The 13,159-nt window shown below is 46.2% G+C and overlaps 1 protein-coding gene across 1 annotated transcript in view; it reads left to right on the forward strand.

Moving 5' to 3' along the window:
* Positions 1 to 13,159, forward strand: part of TSNAXIP1 (translin associated factor X interacting protein 1) — a 362,126-nt gene that overhangs the window by 701 nt on the left and 348,266 nt on the right. The gene's annotated exons all lie outside the window — the stretch shown is intronic.

The raw sequence follows: 13,159 nt of genomic DNA on the forward strand, positions 1-13,159 counted from the left end.
CATCTTGTGTGCTCTTGAATGCATTCCTGTGGTCCCCTTTTTTGGAAGGACTGTGAGTACCTGGATCAAGGCTCAAAGCTGCTGGTAAATAGGTGATAAGAAAACTCCACAGAACCCATCACAATTTGTAAATCCCCTAGCTCACACCGTACCTGCATAAAATGGGCTATACTCAGAAAAGGATGGGCCTCGGAGCAAGTAGTCCGGACTGTGGTCTCAGTTTTTGTACTTTACTAAACTGTTAGATCTGGTGCAGATCACGTTCTCCCCATACAGCCGTTCCCTTATCTATTTTGCAACTCTAAAACCGAAAATAAGCATCATGAACATATTTCTAAGAGATGGCCATAGCTCGGTTTTCATTCACTCAACATTATGATGAGGTATTTTCTACTCTTATGCTGTAGAATGCTTTTATGTAATTTTTAGGTGCCAGCTCATTAGCCACTGACATTTTGTTCTAGGGTGTAATGTTCTGTATTTACCTTTGAAATGCTGGTCGGTTGTCGCAGCGCAATCTACTTACCTGTTTATTATTAAACTTACCTTTGGTGTACAATTCCATGGCGCGGAGAACGTCACTTTATTTTTGGCGACGAGTCAAGGTCTCGGGAGCTACACGCCATTGTATTGAGGTCCTGTTTGGGGGATTTTTGTTCCCTGTGTCTCTCAGTTCTCTGTACTACAAGGCCCAGGAGGTGTTCTAGGACCTTTGGCACTTTTCTTTGTTTGCAAAGATTTTGTGTGCCCCGGTTTCTCTGGGAATGTCTGTTGGGACGTGCTTTCCCGCGCTTGAACCCATGCTGGTCTGTCTTCTCCTGTGGCAGCATGCACTCGGGCTCTCTTGCGCTTGAGTTTTCACTTCACAACAGGTTTGACTCTTGCTTGAGTTTGTAGCTGTCCCACAACCTCTCTCTCTACCTGGGAAAAAACCTCACGTCATTTTACTGCATTTGTTACACCCAATGGTACATTTCAATTGCAACATGTCATTTGGACTGGTTTCGGATGTTTCTACATCCCAGAAGGTAATGATCAACATGTTGCAAGGAATTTGTAATATTGTCATGTTTCAGGTTGATATAGTAATATTTGCTGGAACACTAGATATCCTTCATAAAGTCAAGTACTTGGGGGCATATCAACAACAACCGGTGATAATTATCGCTGAGTGCACTTAGCGCTCGGATAATTATCGCCGGCTAGCGCCAAATTTTATCGCTGAGATAGCGTGCTATTAGCAACGCTTATCTCATCAGCGATAAAAATCCTAGCGCTAACTGGCTAATGTGAGATTATCGCTGGAAACCCAGCGATAATCTCACGTTAGCTTGTTGATAGGGACTCACAAACTTAGCCATGATATCCTCCTTCCATAGGATATCATGGCTAAGTCAGTCCTGAAGCAGGTGTTAGGAAAGTAGCGATAACAGGTGTTATCGCTACTTTTCCTGACGCTATGCTTCATAGCGTGGGGCTTGATGATAGGAGAAATGTCGCTTAGCGACATTTCTCCTATCATGTCAGGTCAGGAACGCCCACTTTGCATCTCATTAGAGATGCAAAGCTGGGCGTTAGAAATCCCCACGCTAAAGCAAGGTTTCACGCGCTAGCGTGACCTTGCTAATATAGCGATAAAATTATCGCCGCTTTTCGGCCGAAAACGGCCGCTAAAGCGGCGATAATTTTTTATCGCCCCGTTGTAAATATGCCCCTTGGTGTTTTATTGGAAAACGGTGTCACTCTAAGGAAAGACAAATGCATATTTAGGGCGAATGAGGTGACGTATTTGGAACATGTGTAGTCGGCAGATGGGATTAAACCCAAACATGGGTGAGTGGATTGTATACTGAAAGCTCCACACCTATGTGACAAAGAACAACTCTGTTCATTTTTAGGGTAGTGCAAACATTATTCAAAATTTGTGAAAAATTGCACAAGCATTATGGAACGTTACAGAAACATATATATATATTTTTTTTAACATAGTTTTATATAGCGCGAACTTGACCCGAACCGGGTATCAGAGCACTTTACATAGCACCAGTTGCATTACATGAGGACACATTCATTTTTTGTTAGGCACGGGGAGATTAAGTGATTTGCCCAGAATCACAGGATGTTCAGCGTCATTGTTGAAACTCGAACCCAGTTCCCCAAGTTCGAGGTCGACCGCCCTAGCCGTTAGGCCAACTCCTCTCCCCATTGAAACTTGACACTGATTTTGAGCAGTCTCCACTATGTCACAATAATTTGGAACTCATCAAGCAAAACATAATATCTGCCCCTGCTTTACAACCTCTTTCAGATTGCCGTTAAAGTAATGATAGATACAAGTGTGTTTGGCATGGGCACTTTGTTGTCTCAATGGGATGGAATTAAGGAGTTCACAGTAGTTGAAGTTTATTTTTGTTTTGCATAGTTACTAAAAACCATTGCTATAAGTAGGACAGACAATAAACCCATTAATACACAGCAATAAAACCATTAGTACATACCATAAAGTGCAGTGCATAGATGTCTAATATTACGGCGCAGACCTGTCTAAAACGAACCGTTTGCGGGCGCGGGCAGGCAGGAGTATGTCACATCATAAGTCGCCTATTGATTGTGTTGCGAGGCAGAGAAGCGCACTTGTATTAAAATGGATCCACTTAACAAATTTAAAATCATTTATAGTGTCACTTAGATGATATCAGAAGAACATGAAACTTTTTGTTAAAAAGTCTCCTGGAGTCAAGTTCTTTCCTTTGGTAAAATTACAGGCGTAGCATTGACATTTAAAACTCAGGTTCTTTGCATGATAGTCTGACGCTCACATCTTTGCCTGTACCTACTGCGCAGTGAGTTCCTTGCGTATCTTCAGCTGGTAGCCTGGCTAGTTCTGCAATTCGAGTCTTGTGGCATCTTTTGCTCTGCTGACATCAGGAATTTTACCAGTCTGCAGTTCAGTTGTGAAGCCCCTGGATCGAAGCATGCCAGCACTGCTTGCCTCCTAGTGCAAATTCCCCACTGTTTGAAGAGGGCCTTTAGCAGTTTTTCCCTTTCCTGCAATAACTCTTTGCAGGTGCAGATCAAGTGCAAAATATCTCCTGTTCCCATGTCTCAAAGACAACAAGAAATTTGGGTCGGCGCCCTCAGCCATGGAGGGAGGTTCTGGGCACATGGAAGAAAACCTCGATGGTACCTGAGAAACCAGATTCTTGAAGGTTGCGTGATGGAGCTGTGTCTTCCAGAGATCAGAGAGCCGAGAAGTTTCCAAAGATTCCTGTAGGTAATTTTTCGTGGGGGAAGTGTCCTTCTGCTGGAGTTCCTGCCATAAAAGGTGGTGTAAAGGATTTGAGGTGGAGGATCTGATCTTATTCTAGTAGCTAATATAAGCGCCGTACCTGGACAGGAATTGTTTTATTAAGCCAAACTCCAAAGTTATTTGAAGCAAGCGACGTGTAACTTGGGAGACTGAACATTATTCTGTACAGTTTGACTAAAGTGCTGTCCAGTAGTTTGGTATCTCTGCCCCACATAGCTTCGCTGCCGTAAATAATTTTAGGGAGAAGTTTGGCCTGTACTACCTCCAGGAGAGGGCTTAATAGGGGCTCCATAAGTTTTGATGCAAGCTTTTTTATTGTAATTGCTATAGCCATCCCTTTGCTTTGGATTTCTTCCTTCTGGCGGACGAAGAACCCTTCTTGATTGATAACGACGCCAAGATATCTGTAATCACTTGCTGATTCTATTTGTGTGCCGCCCAGATACCAACTCCTTTGCAGTTTCCTCTTGTTGTTAATGATCATTGTTCTTGTTTTCCTAAGATTGATTTTTAGGTTATTCTCTGTAGCGTAATTCTGCATTTCATTAAGAAGATGCTGAAAGCAAACCTGAGTGTGGCTAAGCAGAACGACATCATCGGCATACATGAGATTGGTCAATATTTTGCCTCCTAGCCTGGGCACGTGGGAATTACATTTGTTATGTTCTTGCGGGAGATCTGTCATAAAAAGATTAAACAGGGTGGGTGCAAGCACGCAACCCTACTTCAGGCTTTTGTGGGCACTTTTCTGGAGAGGTGAGACCCCCTTCCCAATTTCACCTGGACCCAAGTGTCTGTGTGAAGCAGTGACAGGATGTTTAGGACAGATTGTGGGATTCCCCATCGCGACAGCTTCCCCCACAATCTTCCCCTCTTGACGTTATCAAAGGCAGCACTAAAATCGATGAAGCATAGGTTTAATGGAAGATTAGTGATCTTGGCTGCGTCGATGAGTAGAGAAAATGCCAGGATATTTGTTTTTGTGCCTGACGTTTTCTAGAAGCCTGTCTGATTTAGCAGTATTATCTTGTTAGTATCTGCCCAGGCAGTAAGTTCTTCTAGCACGGTGCCTGCAAAGTATTTTGCCTCGTTGGCAATCAGTGCCACCAGACGATAGTTGCCCGGCAAGGCCTTCTCCCCACTCCTATAGATTGGCACAATCGTAGAGCCCTTCCATGATTCTGGTATTCTACTTAATGATCCAACGTCCGAAAAAAGAGGTTGCTAGGCACTTGCCCAGTCGACTGCCCTCTGTTTAAACTCTGCCGAAGGTATTCCATTCGGGCCCGGAGCCCCTTCTCTTCTCACTTTTGCAATCTGTTTCTTTATTAAAAATGTCATTGAGGCGCTAGCCTCGTGCTCTAGTGTGTAATCTGTGACAGGCAAGAATGGTGAGGGTGCCTCTTTCAGGGCAGCTCTTAAGCATTCCTTAGGTGTCCTCCTGTTTGCATTGGTTATACGGCTGCCCCCAGTATGGTGATTGAAATGTTCCTTTAAGAATTTTGTCCAGGTTTCTTCTGAGATGTGTGAGTAGATGCCCTCATGCTGAGGGTGGATTATGGTATTCACCGTTTTCCATAAGCAAGCGCTGTCATTAAGCTTTTATGTCATAGAGGAGCTTTGCCCACGTTGCCTCTTCATGGTCTTTGTTAATTCTCAATTTCAGTTTTTTAAGCAAGTTTCTGTGTTGTGGTAGGGGAGCACGGCGGCCTTGGTCTCCTGGGTGGCGTCTCAGAAATCTTAGAGTGGTCCTCTTGTGCTTTTGGAATCCAATTATTCTGGCCGAGATTTCTTTTAGGAGACGAGGCATATAGATTTAATAGTGTATCAGTGAAGCATTCCCAGTTGGTTATGTAGCCCTTTGTGTACAATACTTGTGATTGGAAAAGCTCAATTGCTGTTGTTGACAGTGACTCAGCGTTTGCCGCTGCACATTTGATTCTCCTAAGGTTTGAAGTGTAAATGGATCCCAAGATTGCTTCAGGGTGGATGCAAAGAGGTACAGTTGATGATAGCAGGATTTTTTGTGGTCGATGGTCTCTGTCCCCCTTTCGGGAACCCAAGGATACAGTCTAGCATGGAGCTTGTTGAGGAGGAGTAATGTGAAGGGGAAGGGGGAGTCCCCATGGAATCTTCTATTAAGGCCCTGAGCTGAAGATATTCTAGATCTTCTAGGAGGCGGCTGGTCTTACGACTTTTGCTTCTATGCGAGGGTGCGCAATGAGTCGAGATGTTACAGAATGTGGTTTGGATACACGCTTCATTGCCCCCTGCTGACCCAAAGAGATATTGATTTAGGTCCCCAGAGAGGATGAAATGCAGGGTTTTCATCATCTCAGTAAGGTAACTTGTTAGTTGACCCATTAACTTTTCCGAGTCTTTGGGTTTGTGTTTTGGATGGATATATGTGTTGACTAGCACCACTTCAGCCTGTCTTCCTAAGAGAGAAATGGTGATCTTTACTGCTTTGGTGACCGCTTAGGACGAGGCAACTGACACTGCCAATTCTATGCTAGTCGTGGATACATAGGTTGCCAACCCTCCTGAGGAGTGGCCAAATTTACCACCTTTTACGGCCAGAGTGGCAAAACATATGAAGCCTTGTAGCTGGTGTGGGGCTGCAAGCCATGTTTCTTGCTGCATAATAATATCAAATGAGTTGAGGTACTGCAGAAAATCCAGATCCAATTTATTTTGGGGAAGGCCGTTGATGTTCCATGAGCATAGGCGAAGTGTGGTTTCTTCGGACCTTATGCCACCTTCCTTCTGTGTGAGCTGTCATTGTGTTTCAGAGAGGGTGGTTATGGTTCTAGTGAGTGATCGAAGGCCTGAAGGTCTGCTGCGAGGCACAGATACTGCCCAAGATCTGTCCCGTATGTCCGCCATCAAACTAGCCCTCCATTGTGGTGATTGTCCTAAGGCCCCTCTGAGCACTGACCCTGTGCCCCGTGCAAGTTAGTTGATCTGGTCCTTGGGTTGGGAGCGAGTAAGGGTGATGGGTATCCTGGATTTTGGTGAGGGGCGATGTTAATTCCCCAGGTTTTAAAGATGCAATGTTCTGCTAGTACTTTCTGGGCAACTGTTGTTGTTATCCACGTGGCCTTGGTTGCCTCCCGCATCAAAGAGTTTTCGGGCGGATAAATTGTATTGAGAGTAAATCTGTTGAGTTCAAATCAGCAAGATTTGGGATTGCCTGTAACAGCCTCAGAATGTTCCCTCTGTTCAGAGTGTCCTGATGCCCTTTTGAAATGTACTCAGGCTTGAAGAGCATTGAGTTTGTTTGCAGTTGTGAAATGCTCATTGCTTGTAATGCCTGAGGAGGCTCACTAGCGAACCCCCCTTTTCCGTGTTGACAGTTGGGATCAGTTGCATCCTTCAATTCGGTTTCCTCCCCCTTTCTTGATGGTCTAAATGTAGCGTTCCCGGCCATTGTCTGGCTTATGAGCGCCCCGGAGTCTGGCTGCTTGGATGAGTGCAAGGTGTTCAGTTCTTCCTGGACTACATACTGCCGGCTGAGGCACTCGACAGCTGGTAGGGCCAAATATCCAGTGTTTTGCATCGTTTCGTTGTTCGGCCCAGTTTTGTTATTTGCTGTTCTTGTCCAGGCCCATTACTTCTGGCCTTGTTTAGCTCTTTGACCTTTGCAGCTGCCAGCACTGATGCTAAAGCGTGCTCCTCCATTGGTGCAAGTGGCCAAAGCTGCGCTGGGGAAATGGAAGTATTGAAAGGCCCTAAGGTGGACTCTGAGCCTTGAGGCAACTGTTGGCTGCTTCTTTGAGGGGCGTCATGCACAATATAGTGGCGTTATTTATATTTTAATTTTTTGTAGACGGCCTACTGATATTTTGCAAGGGGGGGTGCCTCCTTGATCCAGTTGGTTGTCAGGTATTAATAAGACCTTATTTTGTGTGCCAAGCGCACCCGACTTGGTATCTGATTTTGTATGTTGTCCAGAGAAAAAAGGTGTTGGGTTCGATGCGTTTTTCTGGTTTCGGCCTTTCCTTTTCTGCTGACGGCGTTACTTGGAATTGGGCTTTACAGCGTGAACTCCTGCTTAAGGGTCCATAGATGGTTATTTAGGTATTCCTGTCATCCCAGTGGTTTTTCGGGTATCTGTGCCCACCTGATGACATGGTTGGCAAAGCTCCAAGTTGTTCAAATTGGCTTGCTGCCCTTGCGCTGCCTCAGAAGCCGATTTGCTGTCTGGCAATGGCGTGCTTGTAGACGCTGTTGTTGCACATCTTATGTCTTTCACCATACTATTTAGCATTGATGAAGAGTAGATAATTTATCTAATATGAGTCTGCACCCGCATTTGATTTGGACCTTGGATTGAGCACTCTTTATTAGGCAGGTAAGGTCTCCCAGCTTCTCGTCAATGTCCACGGTGAACAGTGCCAAGGCGTTTAATAAAGAAAGCTAAATGTCTATCTTGTCAGACTGATATTGAAGTGCCTCTACGGCCAGTTGCATGGTGTTCAGGAGGGAGACCCAAGCGCTGCCAGCTTGATCTTTGGAGTTTGCATCACTTTTAGATTCCTCCTTAGACTACTCCTTAAGAGATTAACCGAGGCTGTATGATTTCAGTTGGGGCGCCTTAGGCTACAGATCCCTGTGTTGATGATCATGCAAGTAGGCAGCTAGGATATCCTCCCATTCTTGCATATTCAGGTAGGAGAGGATTGCCCTTCCCTTTTCCTGGTGATTTAGATCGACAGTCCCTCCCATCCTGACGGGAAAACTGCCTGGGCCGGAAGGCAGTCAGGCTGTTGCTGGCGTTGATACAATTGTTCCCGAAGGCCGCCGCATCTCTACCGGAGTGATGTTAGCGTTACCTAATGATAGGGAGGGCCTCGCTTCTAGGCCAAAATCTGGCTGGTGGTCCTGTGTGCTCTTCTCGGGACCTATGAGTCCTGTAAGATTGCTATTGTTTTGTGACAGGACGGGGCTGGCTTCTAGTCCCAGCTCTGACTGAAGGTTCTGTATACTCCTCTCAGTTCGTGTGGAGATTTGGTTATAACCAGCTTCCTCTTGCGTACGCCCTCATTGGAACAGCTGTTTTTGTGATAGGTACGGAATGTACAGACTGCAGGTCCCCCCTCCATGGTGTATTGCAATATCAGTTCAGATGCTAGGTGTGATGAGGCTTGAAGCTCATTTTGGTCTTGAGGCTCGGTCTGTTCTAGTTGTGGTGCTGCTGGTAGTTCAGATGGCATTGGCGTTTCTGGTTGCCCAGACTGCCTAGTTGGGGGCAGATTTTGTATTGTTGTGCTGGGCATCACATATGATCCCAGAGTTGCTAAAGGGAGGGAGATTAGCGTATGGCATGTGCCGTTGAGCGCTGTGTTAAGGCAGAAGAGTTTACAGATAAAAAGCTATGTGTAGGTAGGCAAGCCTGGTTTTCCACATGTGGGCAAGCCTCTTCTTGCGGCCTTGTGGAAGGTAATAGCGGCTGCAGTTGGAGAGGTAAAGGTAGGGGTAACAGAGGAGCCTGCAGACCTTTCAGAGTGGCGCTACTTGAGTAGACAGCAGAGCCTGCATCTTTAGGATGCTGACTTTTGTATATATTTTTGGTTAAGTGGTGTGGGTTGAAAGAGTTTGATGGCTTGGGCCACTTGGTGGCACCATATCCTTTCTTTCAGACTCTGTTGCAGTTAATGAAGAAGAATGGGCGCTGTGTTGGATGGTGGGGCGCGTTTTTCGTCTCTTCTCTTTTTCCCTCCTGGCCTAGGGGTAATGGCCACCCTGGTTCTCCCTGACCTCATCTGCGGGTTGGCGAGGTTGAAGTTTATGGCCTTGCGGCAGGCCGGACAGGCGGTGATGGAACTCAGGCTGGTAACTCTGGTACTCTGTAATTCTAGCATTTGACTGGGCATAGCTGCTTACTGTTGAACCGTGTGCCTGCCTAGGGGGGCAGGCCGTTGCACTAGTAGGGGCACTGGTGGAGAGTCCCTGGGTGTAACCCCCTGCACCCCCCCAGTCTGTTGCGCGAGTTGGGGCCTTGAAGGTTGCCTCTATGAATCCATTGTGCGACCACCTCTTTGCTCAGCTCAGTCACGCTGATCAGCTTTTAACTTGATGGTGAAGGAGTTTCCTCATGGGAGTGCAGATGGGCTTATGGCGGGCTAGCAAGAGTGGAAGGGGGGGAGCTGCCTGCTGAACAAGCCGCATCAACCTAGAGCTGACCTCTTCCATTCGCAATTCAGCCCTGCCCTCACTCTCAAGGACCTAGCCTTTCCAGCCCGTCCAGCTGCTATGTGCTATCCTGTGCTGCACTCACGGCGTTCCTCTCCTGCACGCCTGCCACTTGCTCCGTTGTCCCAGGTCTCGTAAGTATCACTGGTCCAGACAGTGAGACCAGGGCTGGAGCAGATTAGTCAGTCGGGTTCGTGAGTTCATGTTGCTGGAGATCCTGCTCCTGGCGGCTCATTGCAGCTGTGGCCGGCATTCAAGGCTATCGGATTATAGGTCCGGGTGGGCTGAGCTAGGATCTGAGTGGGCCTGAGCCCGGGTGCTCGAAGTTTAGTGTGGGGAGCACGGGGGAGGGGGGAAGCGTTGTCTTGGGAAGGTCTGGTAGTTCAACGCCGATCCGTGGCTTTCTTCCTCCCTTCTCCGCCTCTTGCGTCTTGCTGCTCAGTTCTGTTAGGCTCTGATGCAGACACTCCCTCTACTTCACAGTAGGATTTGTTTCTAGATGGTTGAAAGGTGTGGAATCATGGTATTCTGTCATAGAAAAAGAAATGCTTGCCTGCACTTAGGGGGAGGGGGTTAAAAACGTTTAAACCCTACTTGAGGGGGAGATCATTTTACTTAACAACAGCTCATCTCCCTTTGGTTGATATTTTATCTGGAAGAAAAATTAAGAAATCTGTGGCCCTGTTAGCTAGGCTGTCAACAATGTTCCTGGAATTCAAATTTGAGATTGTGCACTTTGCTGATGGTATGAATTTAAGAGCTGACTTTCTATCTAGGTAATCAATTGATGACCAACAAGACAATGTGGAGATTGAAGAGTGAATTATAGCTAAAGTGATGGATCATGTAGCGTTTGCTAACATGAATGAATGGCACATTGAGCTACAGAAGTATGATGAGTTAAAAGAAGTCACTGATTTTGTGATAAATGGATGGCCCAGAGAGAAAAGGCCAATTTTCAGCCTTTTTGTAGAGTTGTCTGTAGAAAGTGGTCTTATAGTGAGGGGCGACAAGCTTATCCCTCCCAATTGTTTCAGACAGCAGAATTTAGAAACTGCATATGCTGGCTATTTGGGCATGAGTGCAACCAAACAAAGGGTACAGGATACTTTTTTGGTGGCCCAGCATATATGTGATGTTGAAGACTTGGTTCCTAGTTCTGTAAAGTGCTGTTGCAGTTATAAATACTTTTTACGTCTCCTGAAAATGTTTGTCTGAAAGTAGAGATTGATTTTCTGAGTCCATTTCATGTTTTACTTAATCAATTGAGATACTTTATTGTGCTGATTGACCATATGTTTCATTGGGTAGAGGTAAAAGGAGTGCCTGAACCCGCTACCATTAAGATGGCCTGCAACAATGCAAAACTCAGTCAGTGATGCTACAAATGAAGCTCTGTACGATTGTGTTTGTTCACTGAGAAAGAAACCTGTCACAAGGTTTGTAATGGGTGATTGGATCTACATAAAACATCCTTTAGTCTTGAAAAAAATGGGTGCAAGAATTCAGAGAGCCTGCAGATTGTATGAGTGTGGGGGAATGCTGTACGTATCGTTAATGGTCAATGGTGGAACATTTCATGCATGGCTAAGTCTGGTAAAGATCTGGGGTCAATGACTTACAAATACTTCACTATAAGAATTTACATGCTCGCCTTCTCAGACCCTTGTACCTGAGAGAAATGACTAGCCTCTCTATATGAAACACAGATTTACTATTGTGCTCCTATTTTACTATGGCATGTTACTACAGCTTTTTACCCTGAAACTAAGCATTTACTACTCGACCTCCAGAATACTCTCAACCCTATCGAGTGCGGTTAAAGCTGGTTCTCGGGTCCACTCCCACGGGTTGCACCCCACTTTGTTACTATCAACCATTACCTGGCATGGGTTTTGGTTCAGATTGTTTTTTAAAAAAAGATCTTTTTATTAAATTCACAGCAAGTAAAAAGGCAGTACAAATACCATAATAAATGATACACATACATGGTTGACGTATTTATTGCATTTCAGTGTGTACTGACCAACAATACCATGTCATGGGTGCAGTTCTGAGGGTCAATGTCCATGATGACTGTTGGGTTGAGGGAGTTGCAGGCTCGTCCTCTATAGGCATTCCAGTTGCCCCAGATTTTCTCCTACTTTTTAGGGGCAGCCCGACTTTCGCAGACCACTTTCTCTGCCACCATGCACCAGTCCATGTCCCATTTTCAATGTCCCTGGAGGGGAGCTAGTGACGGCCCCCATAGATGTGCGATGTTACGTTTGGTTATCACCAGGCTCAGTCATCCATGTCAGTTCCGCAAGATTCAGGTCTGTTTCCTCCCACACATTTAGAAGACACCACATGGCGGAAATCGGCCTTCCAATACCACACACTGCATTCAAGCACTCCACCACTGATCCCATAATGTTTGTACTATTGTGCAGTCCCAATGAGATGAAAGAAAGTTCCCATCTGGCCAGACTGTCAATGACAACCCTCATCTGCTGCCCTACCCATCTTGGCCACTTTTGTGCATGCCAGATAAGACCTGTGTTGTATTTTGAGCTAGACCAGCTGAAAACCAACCTTCATGGCCACCTCTCTAGGGGAAGCCAAAGTGCCCATCCATTCATCCTCCTCCAACCCTCCCAATGCTTGATCCCACTTTCCTTGCAAATGTAGGAGTGTGTCTGGTGTGTTGTTGATCAACTAACTGTATGTGAGGGAGATTGCCTTATGATACATGTGATCATCGAGCAGCCGATCCTCTAGGGGTGACGACTCCGGGAGTTCCATTCTCCGGGGTATGGCCGCCTGGAGTGCGTGTCTTATCTGTAGGTATAGAAAGGTCTCAGATAGCGCCAGCTCGTATTCCGGTTATAAGTCAGACAATGGGACAACATCGCACCAGGCCCATAGGTCTCCAACCTTGGAGAGGCCTATAAGATCCCACTTGTCAAAACCAGTTTGCCTCCCCAGCGTGCCCAATTTCTCGGACTCCAACAGTGGTGTGACTTGAGTTATCTTGTCCCCCCCAGCCCACTGATTTAAGTGTGGCATGCCAGACTCGGACTGTGATAGCCATGGGTCCCTGAAGAGGCATGCGGCACGGGTTGGTATAGAGCACTGCCAGCTATCTCCCTGGACGTAGAACCTGCCGTCCATATGATATGGCGGTTCATTGTCAGATGGTGAACCCATTGGTTAACAACCACCAGTTGTGCTGCCCGATATTATTTTCGGACATTTTACAAGGCTATTCCCCCATCATACCAATCTGTTGTCAATTTGGTAAGGGTGATACACACTGACCCCCATCCCACAGCAAAGTCCTGATTTCTCAATCTATGGCCTTGAAGTATTCTGCAGGAACTTGGAAGGGCGTATTCTGTATAATATAAAGGAAGCGTGGTAAGGCCATCATTTTGAACAGTGCTGCCCAACCCAGTAGTGATAATGGTATTGACTGCTAGGCCAGTGTTGGACATCGCTCTGGAGGCGCACCAGCGGTGCCTGCAAATTATGGGCGTAGAACAGGATTAGGCTCGTGGCAAGATAAATCCCTAGATAGCGGAACCCATCCACCTCCAACCGTGCCTCACATTCCCTGGGCAGGTCCGGTGCCTGGCCATGCAAAATGAAAATAATAGATTTGGACTAGTTACT

Source organism: Triturus cristatus, chromosome 12 (genome assembly GCF_964204655.1).
Source record: "Triturus cristatus chromosome 12, aTriCri1.1, whole genome shotgun sequence".
Classification (NCBI taxonomy): domain Eukaryota; kingdom Metazoa; phylum Chordata; class Amphibia; order Caudata; family Salamandridae; genus Triturus; species Triturus cristatus.